Here is a 14,203-nt window from a genome sequence, read left to right as displayed (position 1 = left end):
TTTTTTAATGGAAAGGAAAGAGGTGGGGCAGGGGAGGAATTGGCATTTTTTTTAACAATAAATTTAAGTCATTTTAAGTTTCACTAAATACCTCTTTACATCCTGGTTTCAAGCAGATAGTACTGTCCCCTATTGATAAGATGGGAGAGGGAGCTGGTATCTGAATATTAAAAGGGTATAGAGAGAGATCTGTTGCATGGTTTCTTCACTAGGCCACCACTTCCACTTCTTTCTTCCCACCCACCCCCCAACACCTTTCTTCTGCAAAAGAGTTCAATGGTGGGATTGGGATCCACCACTCCTGTCAAAGAATCAGCATGGTTCCTAAACAAATAAGGCTTAACCTTCCAGGTCCTGCTTTGAGCAGGGGGTTGGACTAGATGACCTCCAGAGGTCCCTTCCAACCCTGATATTCTATGATTCCATTCCACACCTCAAATCAATGGCCATGCCTGTCGGGGGATGGATAGAGGAAAGAGGAGCTTTCACCATCTGTGATCTCCCTGTAACAGCAGCAGGACCCACTTTGTTCCTGCCCTGCCCACACACCTGAACAATGGAACAACTATCTTCTTAAACTCCCATCTTAAACTCCCTTCTGTGGGGGAGGGAGGTGCATACTGTGAGGGAAAAGGAGATGGCTTGCATCCACTAGCCGCTTTCCACCCTCTCCCATACTTCCCTTTCCCAGTTAATGCACTTAGTCTTTCTGTATAGGTCAGATCTGTGGCACATCAACATCTTCTAGTGCTGGGTAACAGGAAGGAAAGGTGGCTGATGGATGTGGCAGCTCCACTGCTCTCATAGGGATTCAGATAATTGATTTTTCCCAACCCAGCCATCCCAGATGGCTGCTCCTTCCACCCATCAGAGAGTTCACTTCACTTCTCTCTCTTGAGTGGGTGTCCTAGGGCATCTCCTACTTTTTAATCTGCAAAAGAGAGGAACTATTGGAACTTCAGGGTGATCCCTCTCCAGAGACTTAGCAAAGATCTGTTTGGAGACTGCCTTCCTTGATAGAGGCCATCGATCCTGTTCCCAGCTCAGTTACCTTTTGCTCCCCAAAGTCTGGAATTCTAATGGTAGGGGAGGGTGTGTTAATAATTCTCTTCCTCCCTTCCCCTTCAACCCCACTCAAAAATCATCTTAAACGCCTCTTTCTTAGAAGACTTAACCACCTCCACTGCTGCTTCAGCAAGGGCTTCCCCTCCTGAGCTATAGAACTACAATACAATGAACAGTTAGTAAGGCTCTACTTGGCAATATTGTGGATCCCACAATATTAGGCTTCCACTGCAATTTTTATTTTAATTAGCTTACTTTACCCAGACAACAACTTTGCATACATTTTGAGAGTGCAGTATTAATTGTATAAACATTAAATGCCTATAAAAGGCTGAAGTGACTGGACTTGATTTCTATCGCAGTTGTGTTAAGACTTTTAGACTGAATTTTATATTGTACCGGTCACTTTTTTTTTTTAAATGAATGTAATACAGTTGTAGAAAAGTTCTGATTTGTGTTTTTTAAAAAAGGCATAAAATTATACTTGAGTATTTATATCATTCCAGCAAATGTTTCTTAAACAAATAGGCCTACTACTCTGGCTCTTCCAAATTAGTGCTATTAAAGGTCCATTATTACTTTTCCGCCATTTTCCATGTCTTGTCTGCAACTCAGCCACAATTATTTGAAGATCATCCTGCGATTCAAGGAGGGCCTTAACGGTTAGTGAAATATCTTCAATATTGCTGGTTTTAATTCCCAACCTCCCCTTAAGAAAAGACCAAGATTGGTTCTGAGAAAAGATGGGGAGGAGGGTTGTCCCAGAATATCAATTTAATATACAGTGCAGCAATGCTTAAAGTTTGGGAAACGTCCTCATTTAGCAGTGGGAGGAATAGATCCACAGGCACCAAGGCACAGGCACCAAGAACAGATACAAGACGATATCTGAGATGACCATGTAGACTTTTGTCTCTATCACAGAGCAGACTAAGTGAAACATAAAGTAGTAAGTGTAGTGAAAGACTAATTTTATTAAATATTCTATATTTTGGGAAACCTCTAAAAATTACTCTTTTTAGGTAAAGTTTTTAATTTGACTTATCAATGCACTGCTTTCAGGTAAAGTTTGGGAAAAAAAATCTGAAACATCCTTAAAGTTTACTAATGGGGAGGAGGTACTATTGGTTAAGTAAAGGTGTGGCCAAATTAGGTCCTGTATTGCTGCTGGATGCTTTCCAGGCTTGGGTTCCAGCAAACATCTGGAAAGGATGAATTTCAGAAACATGGCAGCTCTACTGGGAATTTTCTGCCACTGTTTGTGGAATTCTTAAACCTAGATTATCAGTAGATAGTTGCTGTGACAGGATAAAGGAAGAGGCAATCCCTCAGTTGAAATTTAGAATATTTATGCTTTTATAAATTTAACGGAGGTCAATGCAGCGCATAGAGGATTGGTGGTATGTGCTCTTGGCTGCTCATTTCCTTCAAGAGGCAAACCACTGCATTCTATACAAGCTGAAGAAAATGCTGCAGATTTGGGTAAAGTAACCTTCAGAAAATTGCTGAGTATTAACATTTTTTCATTGATTATGTTCCATCCTGTTTTTAAAAATCTTATTTGTAAGGCACAATGAATGTTAACCACAACAATAATTGTCATTAATTTTAACTTGTATCTTCAAAATAGGGCCAGATCATGATCCTATGTGAAGTCAATAGCGAAATTCCCGTTGACTTCAAACCGACCAAGAATTATCCCACATGTTGGAATTTTCAGAAGTGTTCCCATATCACTTAAGTACGCAAGCCTGTTGACTGTGTGCTCCTAAAGTCACTTACATGCTTTGGAAAATCCCACACATGGAATTCAAAATAGTAAATTATGAGATTACTACAAAGCATAGGAGAAGAGGAGGAAAGCTTCTGAAAATCTATCTTCTTCAAAAGTCCACAGCTATTAAAGTTAGTAACCCTAGTGAATGTTGGTATTCCCCTTTAGATGTGATTTTAGGTGTGGTTTGTATAAAGGTAGTCATTTAGAAGGATCACTTTTTATGTGTAGACATCTGCAAATCTAGATGATAAAGCTCCAGTGCTTGGCAATTTGAGCACCATAAATAAGAATTGTTCACTATGCAACAGGTATGCAGGACACATGTTAAAATCATAATGAGTGAGAAGTTTAGTAATATCCTCTATCAAAGGAGTTAAGGGATTTTCCCATTCTTTACCATCAGGTGACAACCCCAAATTAAAGCATATAAATATTAGACATTGGTTGAGATTTTCAAAAGTACTAGGGATTTAGCTAGGCGTCTTCCATTTAACTTTAAATTCAGGCCATTCTTCCTGCAAAGGTTAGTGTTATATATATATATATATATATATATATATATATATATATATATATATATATATATATATATATATATATATATATATATGGAGAAAAAAGTAAAGCAATTATTTTATATTATAATTGCTTTACTTTTTTCCCATGTGATTAATTTGCTCAGTGAATTGTAGCCTGCCACCTTGTCCCAAATAACCTGTCCTTTTAACACATTTGTGTTCTACTTTCACAGGATTCAGACCTTCAAGCAAGTCCACTACCTTGAAATTGGTGGCTGAACATCTTCCAAATGAGTTCCATCTCCAGGGCTTGAATGCTTCTGTCATAAATATAAAGGGAAGAGTAAACACATTTAAAATCCCTCCTGGCCAGAGGAAAAATCCTTTCACCTGTAAAGGGTTAAGAAGCTAGGATAACCTCGCTGGCACCTGACCAAAATGACCAATGAGGAGATCAGATACTTTCAAAAGCTGGGAGGAGGGAGAAAAACAAAGGGTCTGTCTGTGTGATGCTTCTGCCAGGGACAGAACAGGAATGGAGTCTTAGAACTTAGTAAGTAATCTAGCTAAATATGCGTTAGATTATTATTTCTTTAAATGGCTGAGAAATTAGGCTGTGCTGAATAGAATGGATATTCCTGTCTGTGTCTTTTTGTAACTTAAGGTTTTGCCTAGAGGGATTCTCTGTGTTTTGAATCTAATTACCCTGTAAGGTATTTACCATCCTGATTTTACAGAGGTGATTCTTTTTATTGTTACTTCTGTTACTTCTATTAAAATTCTTCTTTTTCAAGAACTGAATTTTTTTTTATTCTTAAGATCCAAGGGTTTGGGTCTGTGGTCACCTATGCAAATTGGTGAGGATTTTTATCAAGCCTTCCCCAGGAAGTGGGGTGCAAGGGTTGGGAGGATTTTTGGGAGAAAGACGTTTCCAAACAATGCTTTCCTAATAAAAATAAACCCAGATAAACGTTTGGTGGTGGCAGTGGAAGTCCAAGGGCAAAGGGTAAAATAGTTTGTACCTTGGGGAAGTTTTAACCTAAGCTGGTAAAAGTAAGCTTAGGACGTTTTCATGCAGGTCCCCACATCTGAACCCTAGAGTTCAGAGTGGGGAAGGAACCTTGACAGCTTCTCAAATAAGTAGGCTTTCTTCAAGTGCTGTCCCTGGGGGTGCTCCACTTTAGGTGTTCGTGCGCCCCTGCATTCATAGTCTGAGACTTTTGGTAGCAGTGCGTGCTGCAGGCAGTTAACCAACGCTGTGCGACCAGCCCCCACTCAGTTCCTTCTCTACTGCCCTTAGCTACCAGCCCGGAGCAATCAGCAGCGCTACTTTGTAGTTAATTAGTTAGTCAGTTACTTAGTTTCCTTGTTAGCAGCTACTTAGCTTGTTTCCCTTTTCTTTTCTCCTTGGTTAAAAAACAAAACAAAACACACAACCAAAAACCTCACAGCCAGGAATTTCAGAAAAACAGCCATTTTAAAGGTGAAAGCGACACACACACACACACACACACTCTCTCTCTCTCTCTCTCTCTCTCTCTCTCTGCCTGGTTTCCCAGGCTTTCAGCACCGCAGTGCCTGTCCCTGACAGCCACGGTTGGTGTGTTTGCTGCCTGGGCAAAGAAGGCATGCCACAAAGTTTTGCATTGCCTCAGGCTCATGACCAGAACGGCACAGAGTGGAGAGGTCTCTTGGACCTGCATCAGGGCATGAAGCTCGGAATACACACACAGACTCCCCAACTTCGCCAACTGCAGCTTCGGACAGGGGTCCTTTCTCCAACCCCACATTGGAGTGCCCCGCCGGGTGACACTTGAGGAAGCACCTGGGTCCCCACCGCAGGAATTAAAAAAACAAACAAAAAACAACCAGCTGTCCACACAATAACAGCACCGGCTGTGCTTGGGTGGCTGAGACTTCCGGTACCACTGCAGACAAGGACTGCGGGGGATGGCTCCGGCACAGGCACTGAGGGGAGGTCGGAACCCTGTGCCTCCATGCCACAATCTACAGCCGCTCTGTGGGCAGGCATCCGGTGCCAGCACTGGCTGTGCTGTCAGCACCGGGAGCCGAAGTAGCGGAAAATCCTGGCACCGCTGGCACTGCTAGAGCCAGACACACTCTACAAGAGCTGGCTCCGACACAGGCAGGAAGGGGAAACCAAAGCCCTGTGCCTCTGCTCCGCGATCTATAAACGGCGGTGTGGCGCCACTACAAAAGGCGGCGGCTTCAAAGGTGCACCCAACACGCACAGAGGCACAGCCAGCAGCACCACCTTCTCCTCCGCAGCCCTGGCACTGACAAGGAGGCAGCCCCAGGGGCCAATCAAACCAGCACAGCAGCAGTTCCTCAGACAGAGGGTTCTGGTATTTGGCTCTGCCCCTGATCCCCCTATTCGTGGTACCGATATGAGAATGATACCCTCGGCACCAAGTCTCCCTGCGTCCCCAGCATCACTCACTGTGTCGCTCCTTATTTGAAGGAGAAAGAACAGGAAGCTATTCCCCCACCAGCTTCTATCCATCAGGAGTCACTCCTGGGGCATATTATGCTGTCCCCAGGTACTTACAGTGGTACGGGGACCCCCTATGCTGCTCCCATCCCAATGGGCATACTGGAATCCATTGGTAATATGCCCCACACAAGGGGGGACTGCCCGCCACGGCCAGACCAGCACACAGTAATTCCCCACAGCTTCTGTACCAGCACCCTCAGTGGTACCAGGGGAAGAGGAGGAAGAACCCCCGCTTCTGCACGGGACATCACCTACCCACTTGCCATCATTGTCCACAGAGGACACCTTTATGCCTCCTCCCCCTAACATAGGGGATGATTTCAAATTGTTCCATGGCTTATTGAGAGGGTGGCCCTCTCTGGACATCGCCCTTGAGGAAGTCCTCGTGATACAGCATGGGCTAGTGGACTTTTGCATACATCCACTTCATTTAAAACAAAAAAAAATTGCCCTTCACATGAATGAGGCACCGATGGACCCTGTAATAGGCATTCTGTGGACCCCTGTGGCTGCCCCTCCAGCCAGCGGGAGGTCCAACAGGAGGTGTGTACCAACAAAGGGCGCAGACTTCCCATCCAGCACCTAATTTCTTAGTGATAGACGCAGTCCAGCGACATGGCATACAACAACAGCATACATTTCGTGATCCGATGAAGTGAGCTGTAGCTCACGAAAGCTTATGCTCAAATAAATTGGTTAGTCTCTAAGGTGCCACAAGTCCTCCTTTTCTTTTTGCGAATACAGACTAACACGGCTGCTACTCTGAAACCTGTCATAGGAGGTAACTGTTCACCTTAAATATGTTACATTCAGCTTTGTGGTGTTAACAGCTAAGAAGTATGCTATCACAGCATTTATGAACTCTCTACTGATTTTCAACATATAAAACTGAGGGTTTTTTTCCCCACAATATCAAATGAAAATCTTTCTCTGGATTTCTGTATTATCTTGATCACCATAGTATCTGGGTGCCTATTCAACTACACTGAAGAAGATGGCAGGGTTTAAATCTTACATAATACATAAGTCTAAACATCAAGTAAAATATGTCATATATTCAGCATACTCTTTTTTTTTTTTTCCTTAGCCTGAGATGGTCCATAAATTTATTAGCTGTTTCTTTGAAATCCACATGAATATTTTTTCCTCATAAAATGCATGCTCCATCAACATAGGCAGAGGATAGATTCTGTCTGGGGATTTTGTCTGTTTGATTTAACGTGGGAGGAGGTTGAGAACACTTTTATAACTAGAGCTTTTCCTGTTTGTTGTTAATATAATGGTACATCAGCATCTGTTAGTAAGGGAACTAGGTCTGTAAGATTCCTGAAGAAGTTTGCCTTTTCTCCAAAGTACAGAAATAAATGTGAAATTGTCTGAAAATTGCATAGCTCAATACTTCAATCTAAATGGGAGACTATTTTTAAAAGCAATATTAAAACTTAGTAGGATGTCTCCAGGGGCTGGGTGCTTCCCCTGTCTTCAGTGACCAGGATCCACAAAACCAATTCCTAGACATCCTGCACCCCTCTGGACTCTGGCATGGTGCCCTCATGCAGCTAGACCAACCTGTTTGGCACATCATCATCCTGGAGCTGTGGGTCATTTGCCTTGCCTGCCAAACCTTTCTCCAATCTCACCACCTTCATCTGCTGTCCAACAACATGACAGCAGTCATTTATATAACCAAACAGTGTGGGGCTTGGACTGGTGTGTCCAATACAACATCACGCTACAAGCCGTTCACCTTCCAAACACCAGCAACTCCTTGGCGGACATGTTCAGCTGCTCCTTCCATGCCAACCACAAATGGGAACTTCATGACCCCAATCTTCCGTTTCTGGGGCACAACTTGTTACAATCTCTTTGCCACACCAGAGAACTGCAAGCTTCCCCTCTTTTGTTCCAGGGGAGGGACCCGCCCAGGTTCCCAGGGCAATTCCTTCCTCCTTTCCTGGACCACCGGCCTCTGCTACACATTCCCACCCATTCCCCTGCTCCCCCAAGTCCTGCGCAAGGTGCGGAATGACCCTGTAATTCTTCTCCTTATTGTCCCCACCTGGCATCACTAGTACTGATACACAGACCTCCTACATCTCTCTGCTTGTCCTCCAATCCATCTCCTTATGCAAGCAAACAGCCAGCTGCAACATCCCAACCTGAACCCTCTCCATCTCACGACCTGGTATTTGGATGGGGCTCACACGTAGAAAACGCATGCTCCTCTGTCTGCAACATCCTTACCCATTGCGAATGCCCAACCACTCGAGCATGCTATCAAGCCAAATGGCACCTTTTTACCACCTGAGCACAGTGCCACCAGCACCACCTGCACTCCATCTCCACTCCATCTCCATTCCCACCATCCTGGATTATCTGCTTTCTCTCCATTGGTTAGGGCTCACCCACTCCTCTGTCCATGTCCGCCTGGCCGCGCTTAGTGCCTTCCTTCCGCCTGTGGATGGGTTTTCCATTTTCACCCACCCAACTACCTCCCGCTTCCTTTGCAGCCTTCTCAATGCCTTCCCCGCCATCCAGAAGCCTTCTCCTTCCTGGGACCTTTAACCTTGTCCTTTCCAACCTCACCAAGCTTCCCTTTGAACCACTCGCCACCTGCTCCCTCACTCATCTTTCCACGAAGGTGATCTTTTTGGTGGCTATCACCTCTGCATGGAATGTTAATGAACTGACACCCATGATGGAGGACCTTTCACTGTCTTCCCTGTGCCTCCATCCAAAATTTCTCCCCAAGGTGACCTCGCCATTCCACATCAACCAGTGCGTGCACCTCCTGACCATCTACCCCAAATCGCACGCCACCCCTTGAGAACATGCACTCCACCCGCATGATGTTTGACAGGCCTTGGCCTTTTATCTTAATTTTGCCCCACCTTCTGTGTGTCTAATTGACTCTTCTGCAATGGTGACGAATGCTGCCAGGGTCGCACACTCGCACTCTCTCTCTCGCGCTCTCTCTTTTCTCAGCAACTCTCTAAATGGATCATCTGGTGCATCACCAACTGCTATACACTCTCTTGTGTCTTCCCCCCTGCCCCCAGGGGGTCATGGTCCACTCTACGCGGGAGTATGCTGCTACTTTGGCCTTCCTCGCAGATGTCCCATGGCATGATATTTGTAGGGCAGCTACCTGGATCTCCAGCCACACCTTTTCTGCCCATTACGCCATCGCCCCTGCCTCTGCAATGGATGCAGCAGTCCTGCACACAGTCTCTCTTCTCATGAGCCCTTGTGCCCATCTCCACACTGACCACTGCTCACTACTCTTCCACATTTGGAATCCACATAGGGACCATCACTCGAAGAAGAAGAAAAGTTTACTTACTGTAATTGGAGGTTCTTAGAGATGTGTGGTCCCTATATGGATTCCAATCCCACCCTCCAGCTCCTCTGCTCTGGGCTCCTTTCCTTCTGGGTAAGGGAACTGGAGTGGCATCAACCCGTACAGTCTCCTTAAAGCCTCGGACGCACTACACAGTCGACACATGCAGGTCAACAGACCCTACTATGAACAGTTCTGGCACATGGCACGCATGCACACCCATGGTTGAAATCCAGATAAGGACCACACATCACAAAGAACCTCCAATTACAGTAAGTAACCTTCTCTCATGTGCCTAAGTTGTTTCCCATACAGATTGATAGTCTTCCTATACAGAGCCCATCACCATTATTAATATCATAACAATATGAAGAGGAGGAAATATTTGTGGCACATTTTCTTTGAAGAGAAGTGAAATCCTAATGCTTTCATGCATTCAGATGCAGTACATGATATGACAGCCCTGAACAAAACAAAATAATTTAAATAAAAATCAAACTGCTTAATTATTAATATAATGTTAGCCCTACAGTCTTCAACAGTTGTCCTATGTTCTCACTGGTAGTTGCTTAGCCCCTGAAGCCTGCATATGGATCTGTGCAGAGCCTCACTGAAGTCAGTTGTGGTTTGCCTACTCATTACAAGCTCAGGGCTACAGACTGTAAGGTCTTCAGGATCAGGACTAGGGCCCAGAATCCTTAGATGTATTGAGGTACCTACCTCCCATTGAAACCAGTGGGAGTTAGGCACCTACATGCAGTTGAGGATGTGGGCTTTGGCTTAATAGTCTAACTCTCTTGTAAACACTTGTGAGTAACTTTACATATGTGATTAGTGCCATAAACTTATATGGGACTACTCACATGAGTAATGTTACTCGTGCATATTCATTTATAGGACTGGGCTATGCATTTGTATAACATCTAGCACAATTGGTCGCTGATCCTTCTCAGATGATGCCATAATATAAACAATGTTATCCTAGCTATGAGTATTATCACAATACATGGTAGAATTCATTCATAAGCACTTATTGTGACAGGGTCGGGCCAGATGGCTATAGGAGAGTAATAGAAGGCAGATATATAAGCCCCAGGCTAAGTAGGTCCCTTTTCCCTGGGTAAGGTAACAGGGAAGGTTCCAGAACAATCAGGAACCTTCTGGAGACAATTAAGACAGGCTGATTAGAACACCTGCAGACAATCAAGAAGCTGCTAGAATCAATTAAGGCAGGCTAATCAGGGCACCTGGGTTTTAAAAAGGAGCTCACTTCAGTTTGTGGTGTGTGTGCGAGGAGCTGGGAGCAAGAGGCACTAGGAGCTGAGAGCAAGAACGCGGACTGTTGGAGGACCGAGGAGTACAAGCATTATCAGACACCAGGAGGAAGGTCCTATGGTGAGGATAAAGAAGGTGTTGTAGGAGGCCGAGGGGAAGTAGCCCAGGGAGTTGTAGCTGTCGCACAGCTGTTCCAGGAGGCACTCTAGACAGCTGCATTCCACAGGGCCCTGGGCTGGAACCCGGAGTAGAGGGCGGGCCTGGGTTGCCCCCAAACCTCCCAACTCCTGGTCAGACACAGGAGGGGTCGACCTGGACTGTGAATTCAGAAAAACGGCCAAGCTGAGGGCTGCCGTGAAGCTCCCAGGCGAGCAAATCCGCCAATAAGCTCAAGACCCACCAAGGTAGAGCAGGAACTTTGTCACATTATGTATTTCTTTTAGTTTGGTGAAATCAGCATCTGTATTATTTTCATTGGTATTAAAAAGCCTGATAATGCACAGCATTGTGTCATTTTGAATTGGTTTCTAGCTCCATTCCAACTGTTGATTGCCTTGCCTTTAAAAAAAATCAGCATTCCATTCACAGGTTGCAAATGAATAAGGCTTGAACAGATGTTAAATAATGTTTTGTGAATGTAGGGCACTTTATGAATCAGGTTAGTATTCTCTAATTACAATTATCTCACACACACACTGGCATTCAGCCTCATTAATCGCAGCTATTTGATTTCATTTGCCATAAACGCTCCTTAGCTAATGTTGTGTGACATTATCTCATGTGCAGCAAAACATAACACATACTGGGTAAACAGAGAGAAACTATAATAGTGCTTAGCATACATTGGCATCAGATGCAGATTTTGTTTGCCATGGTCAATTGCTTTAAAAAATCTGAATGTATGAATCTAAAACAAATGTTTTACTTTGGGTAAACATTCAGGTAAAAACATTCACTTGTGGACACAGCACTATCAAAACTGCTTCTTTAGAACATGTTCACACATCTCGTAAGTCAGAGTACTTAAGATATACGTATGGGACCACATCAACTTAATAAAGTTGTTTTTGACAACCAGCCTCTCACAACTAGGCTGATTAAAAGTTGACTGTAGTTTGAAGCCAACAAAAAATGTAACATAAGCATATACTTGCCAATGGCATAAGTTCTAACTTTGTTTACCCTGGGACCTTTAAGGCTCCAGGATTCTCTCACTTCCAAAACCCCATCTTGTATGGAAGGACATTCCTCCTCACAGTGGGGAAGAGAGCATGCAGCTCCCCTGTGGAGTATAATGCTGTGCTTCAGCTGGACAGAAGCAGTGCAGTGTAAAACTTCCATAAAACTTCACACCTCTCCTAGCCCAGGAACAAGAGCTAACTAATTTCAAGCTCACATCCCTTTGTGGAAACATATGTTGCTACTGCTTGCCTGGCCCAAGCTGTAATTTTAAAATTGAAACTGTTCAGTGGCTAATAACATGAGAGGATTTCATATTTCTAAAACTTAACTTGCTCTGTATTAACAGAACTTTTAGCAGAGATGTTGCAACTGCAGCTGGCATTCAAACCATAGGCATACAGAGTGGCTTCCTGCTTCCTCCTTCAAATGCTTTCCTCCTGCAACCTGTGTTCCTCCCTCCAACTCCCATGCAGGTTGCTACATTTAGTATGTCATTTACAAATCAGAAGACATGATGTTAGAAATCTGTTTAAGTTTTAAGTTCTATGACTGGCCCAGTGTGACAGACTGTACCCCATAAAAGGCACAGCCAAACCATGGTTTGTGAGCCATATGTGGCTCTTTTACAGTTAAAGTGCAGCTTGCGGAGCCCCTTCCCCCACTCCATTCTCCACCTACCAGATGGGGGGCAGGAAGCACGGCGCTTCTGCCCTGTGGTGGGGCTAGGGGCTTCTGCCCTGCGGGGAAGGGAATCTTGGGGCTTTAGCCCCATGGGGTGGGGGGGGCAATCAGGACAGAAGCCCTGTAGCCTGGCAGGCGCCAACCTGCAGGACAGATTGTGTGTGTCTTGCAGCTCTCGAACTTCTGAAAATTATTGGATGTGGCTTGGAGGGTTAATAAGTTTGGCCGCTCCATCATATCTTCATCCTTTTTACAAGACCATGATAAATTTTGTATGAAGTATGCCTTGTGAGGTATTATTTGAAAACTCAGAACCAGCTGAATATTATTGTCTTGGTAAAATATATATGAACGCTGTATGTAAAGTTATAAGATTCTTCTGTATAATATTCCTGTAACTTGTGCCAGAGTTAGAAAGGCAGGCCTAAACCAGTTTTTCAGAGACAAAGACAAACTGGCACCCTCACCAGGTATCAGCATAATTCAGATGAACAATTATAGACTATCACCTAGTTAAGTGGCCATTCTGTGGCAGTAAGAAAGGTCTGAGCAAGAACTTTATATATTGACAATGGGATAGCTAGGAGCTTTGGGGTAAACAGACTGCCTGTTGCCTGAACCTCCACTGGAGGTAATCAAAGAGGGAAGAATGGTATAAGAATGGAGGGGGGACACAACACAAATTATCTCTCCCATCTCTTCTCCACTCACGACATCAACAAAGCTTGAAAGACAAAGAAGGAAGCATCACTGAACTGGGGGGGAGGTCCTGGCTGAAACAATTCAGCCAGGCTCCTATAAGCTTTTGGTGAGAAAAACCTTTTTGCTTTTAAGTTCACTTAGCTTGTTAAGTTAGGCATAGTTTGTGATTTATCTTTTTATTTTCTTTGTAACCAATTATGACTTTGATGCCTCATTACTTGTAAATCTATCATTCTGTAATTAATAAACTAGTTTCATTGTTTTACTGAACCAGTGTGTTTGGACTGAAGTGTTTGGGAACCACCACGTGAGATAACAAGGCTGGTGCGTATCATTTTCATTGATGAAAGGATGGACTTTCGATGAGCTTGTATTGTACTGCCCAGCTCTCTCCTTCAGGACAAGACACACATTTCTGGGGGAAGGTCTGGGACTGGGATGTTCCTGGTGTTGCCCTGTATGTAATTCATGAGTGGCTGGCCAAAGCATTCATTGTAATTCAGCTAGGAGTGATTTTGCATGCTAACAGCTGTGTGTGAGCAGGCCAGGAGTGGTTGCTCTCACAGAAAAGCAGTGTAAAAGGCACCCAAGGTTGGAGATTTAAGGGGACACAGCTGTCCAGCAGTCCAGATTGTACTCTGGGGAAATGTCACACCAAGGTAGTATGACATTTGCATAAAGGGTGGACTTTAAAGGATGCAGAGGAGAGTTATGATCTAATATTCGGAGTACATGAGCAAGAGTCAGGATCTCCTGAGTTTTAATGCAAGCTCTCATTCAGAATCCCTCTGTGGACTGGAGTTGGTCAGGAATCTTCTGACAAAATAGTTTTCCCTCAGAAAATGCCAATTTGTTGGAACCAAAATGTTCCACAGAAACGTTTAGAGTTTGATGAACTTTTCCCTAAATGAAGGCAGGGTTCTAAATGGAAATTGACTGGTGTCCTGACCGCTCACCTAGTGGGCTGCTGGGAAGCATGGGCTTCCAGGGGCCATACAGCCTGGAAGCCCTGGCCCTAATAGGGGCTCTCAGAGTCTGCAGCAGGGAGCCTGAGAGCATCAACCCACTATCTGCAAAATGGGGGACTTCCAGGGCTGCCTCAAATCCTGGAGGATACCCCAGGCTTCCCCTGATGGCAGCTCGGGGAG

The 14,203-nt window shown here is 44.4% G+C and overlaps 1 long non-coding RNA gene across 2 annotated transcripts in view; it reads right to left on the bottom strand.

Annotated features, from left to right (window-relative positions):
* The window catches only part of LOC141983256 (uncharacterized), a 47,839-nt gene that overhangs the window by 2,183 nt on the left and 31,453 nt on the right, over nt 1–14,203 (bottom strand). For both annotated transcript variants that reach the window (XR_012638327.1, XR_012638328.1), the window contains exon 2: nt 3,622–3,680. This is a non-coding gene — a long non-coding RNA (uncharacterized LOC141983256). The remainder of the gene's footprint in view (nt 1–3,621; nt 3,681–14,203) is intronic.

The sequence above is a fragment of the Natator depressus genome, chromosome 2, assembly GCF_965152275.1.
Source record: "Natator depressus isolate rNatDep1 chromosome 2, rNatDep2.hap1, whole genome shotgun sequence".
In the NCBI taxonomy this organism is placed as follows: domain Eukaryota; kingdom Metazoa; phylum Chordata; order Testudines; family Cheloniidae; genus Natator; species Natator depressus.
Note: the sequence above shows the minus strand (reverse complement) of the source record. Positions and strands in the feature narration are given on the sequence as shown.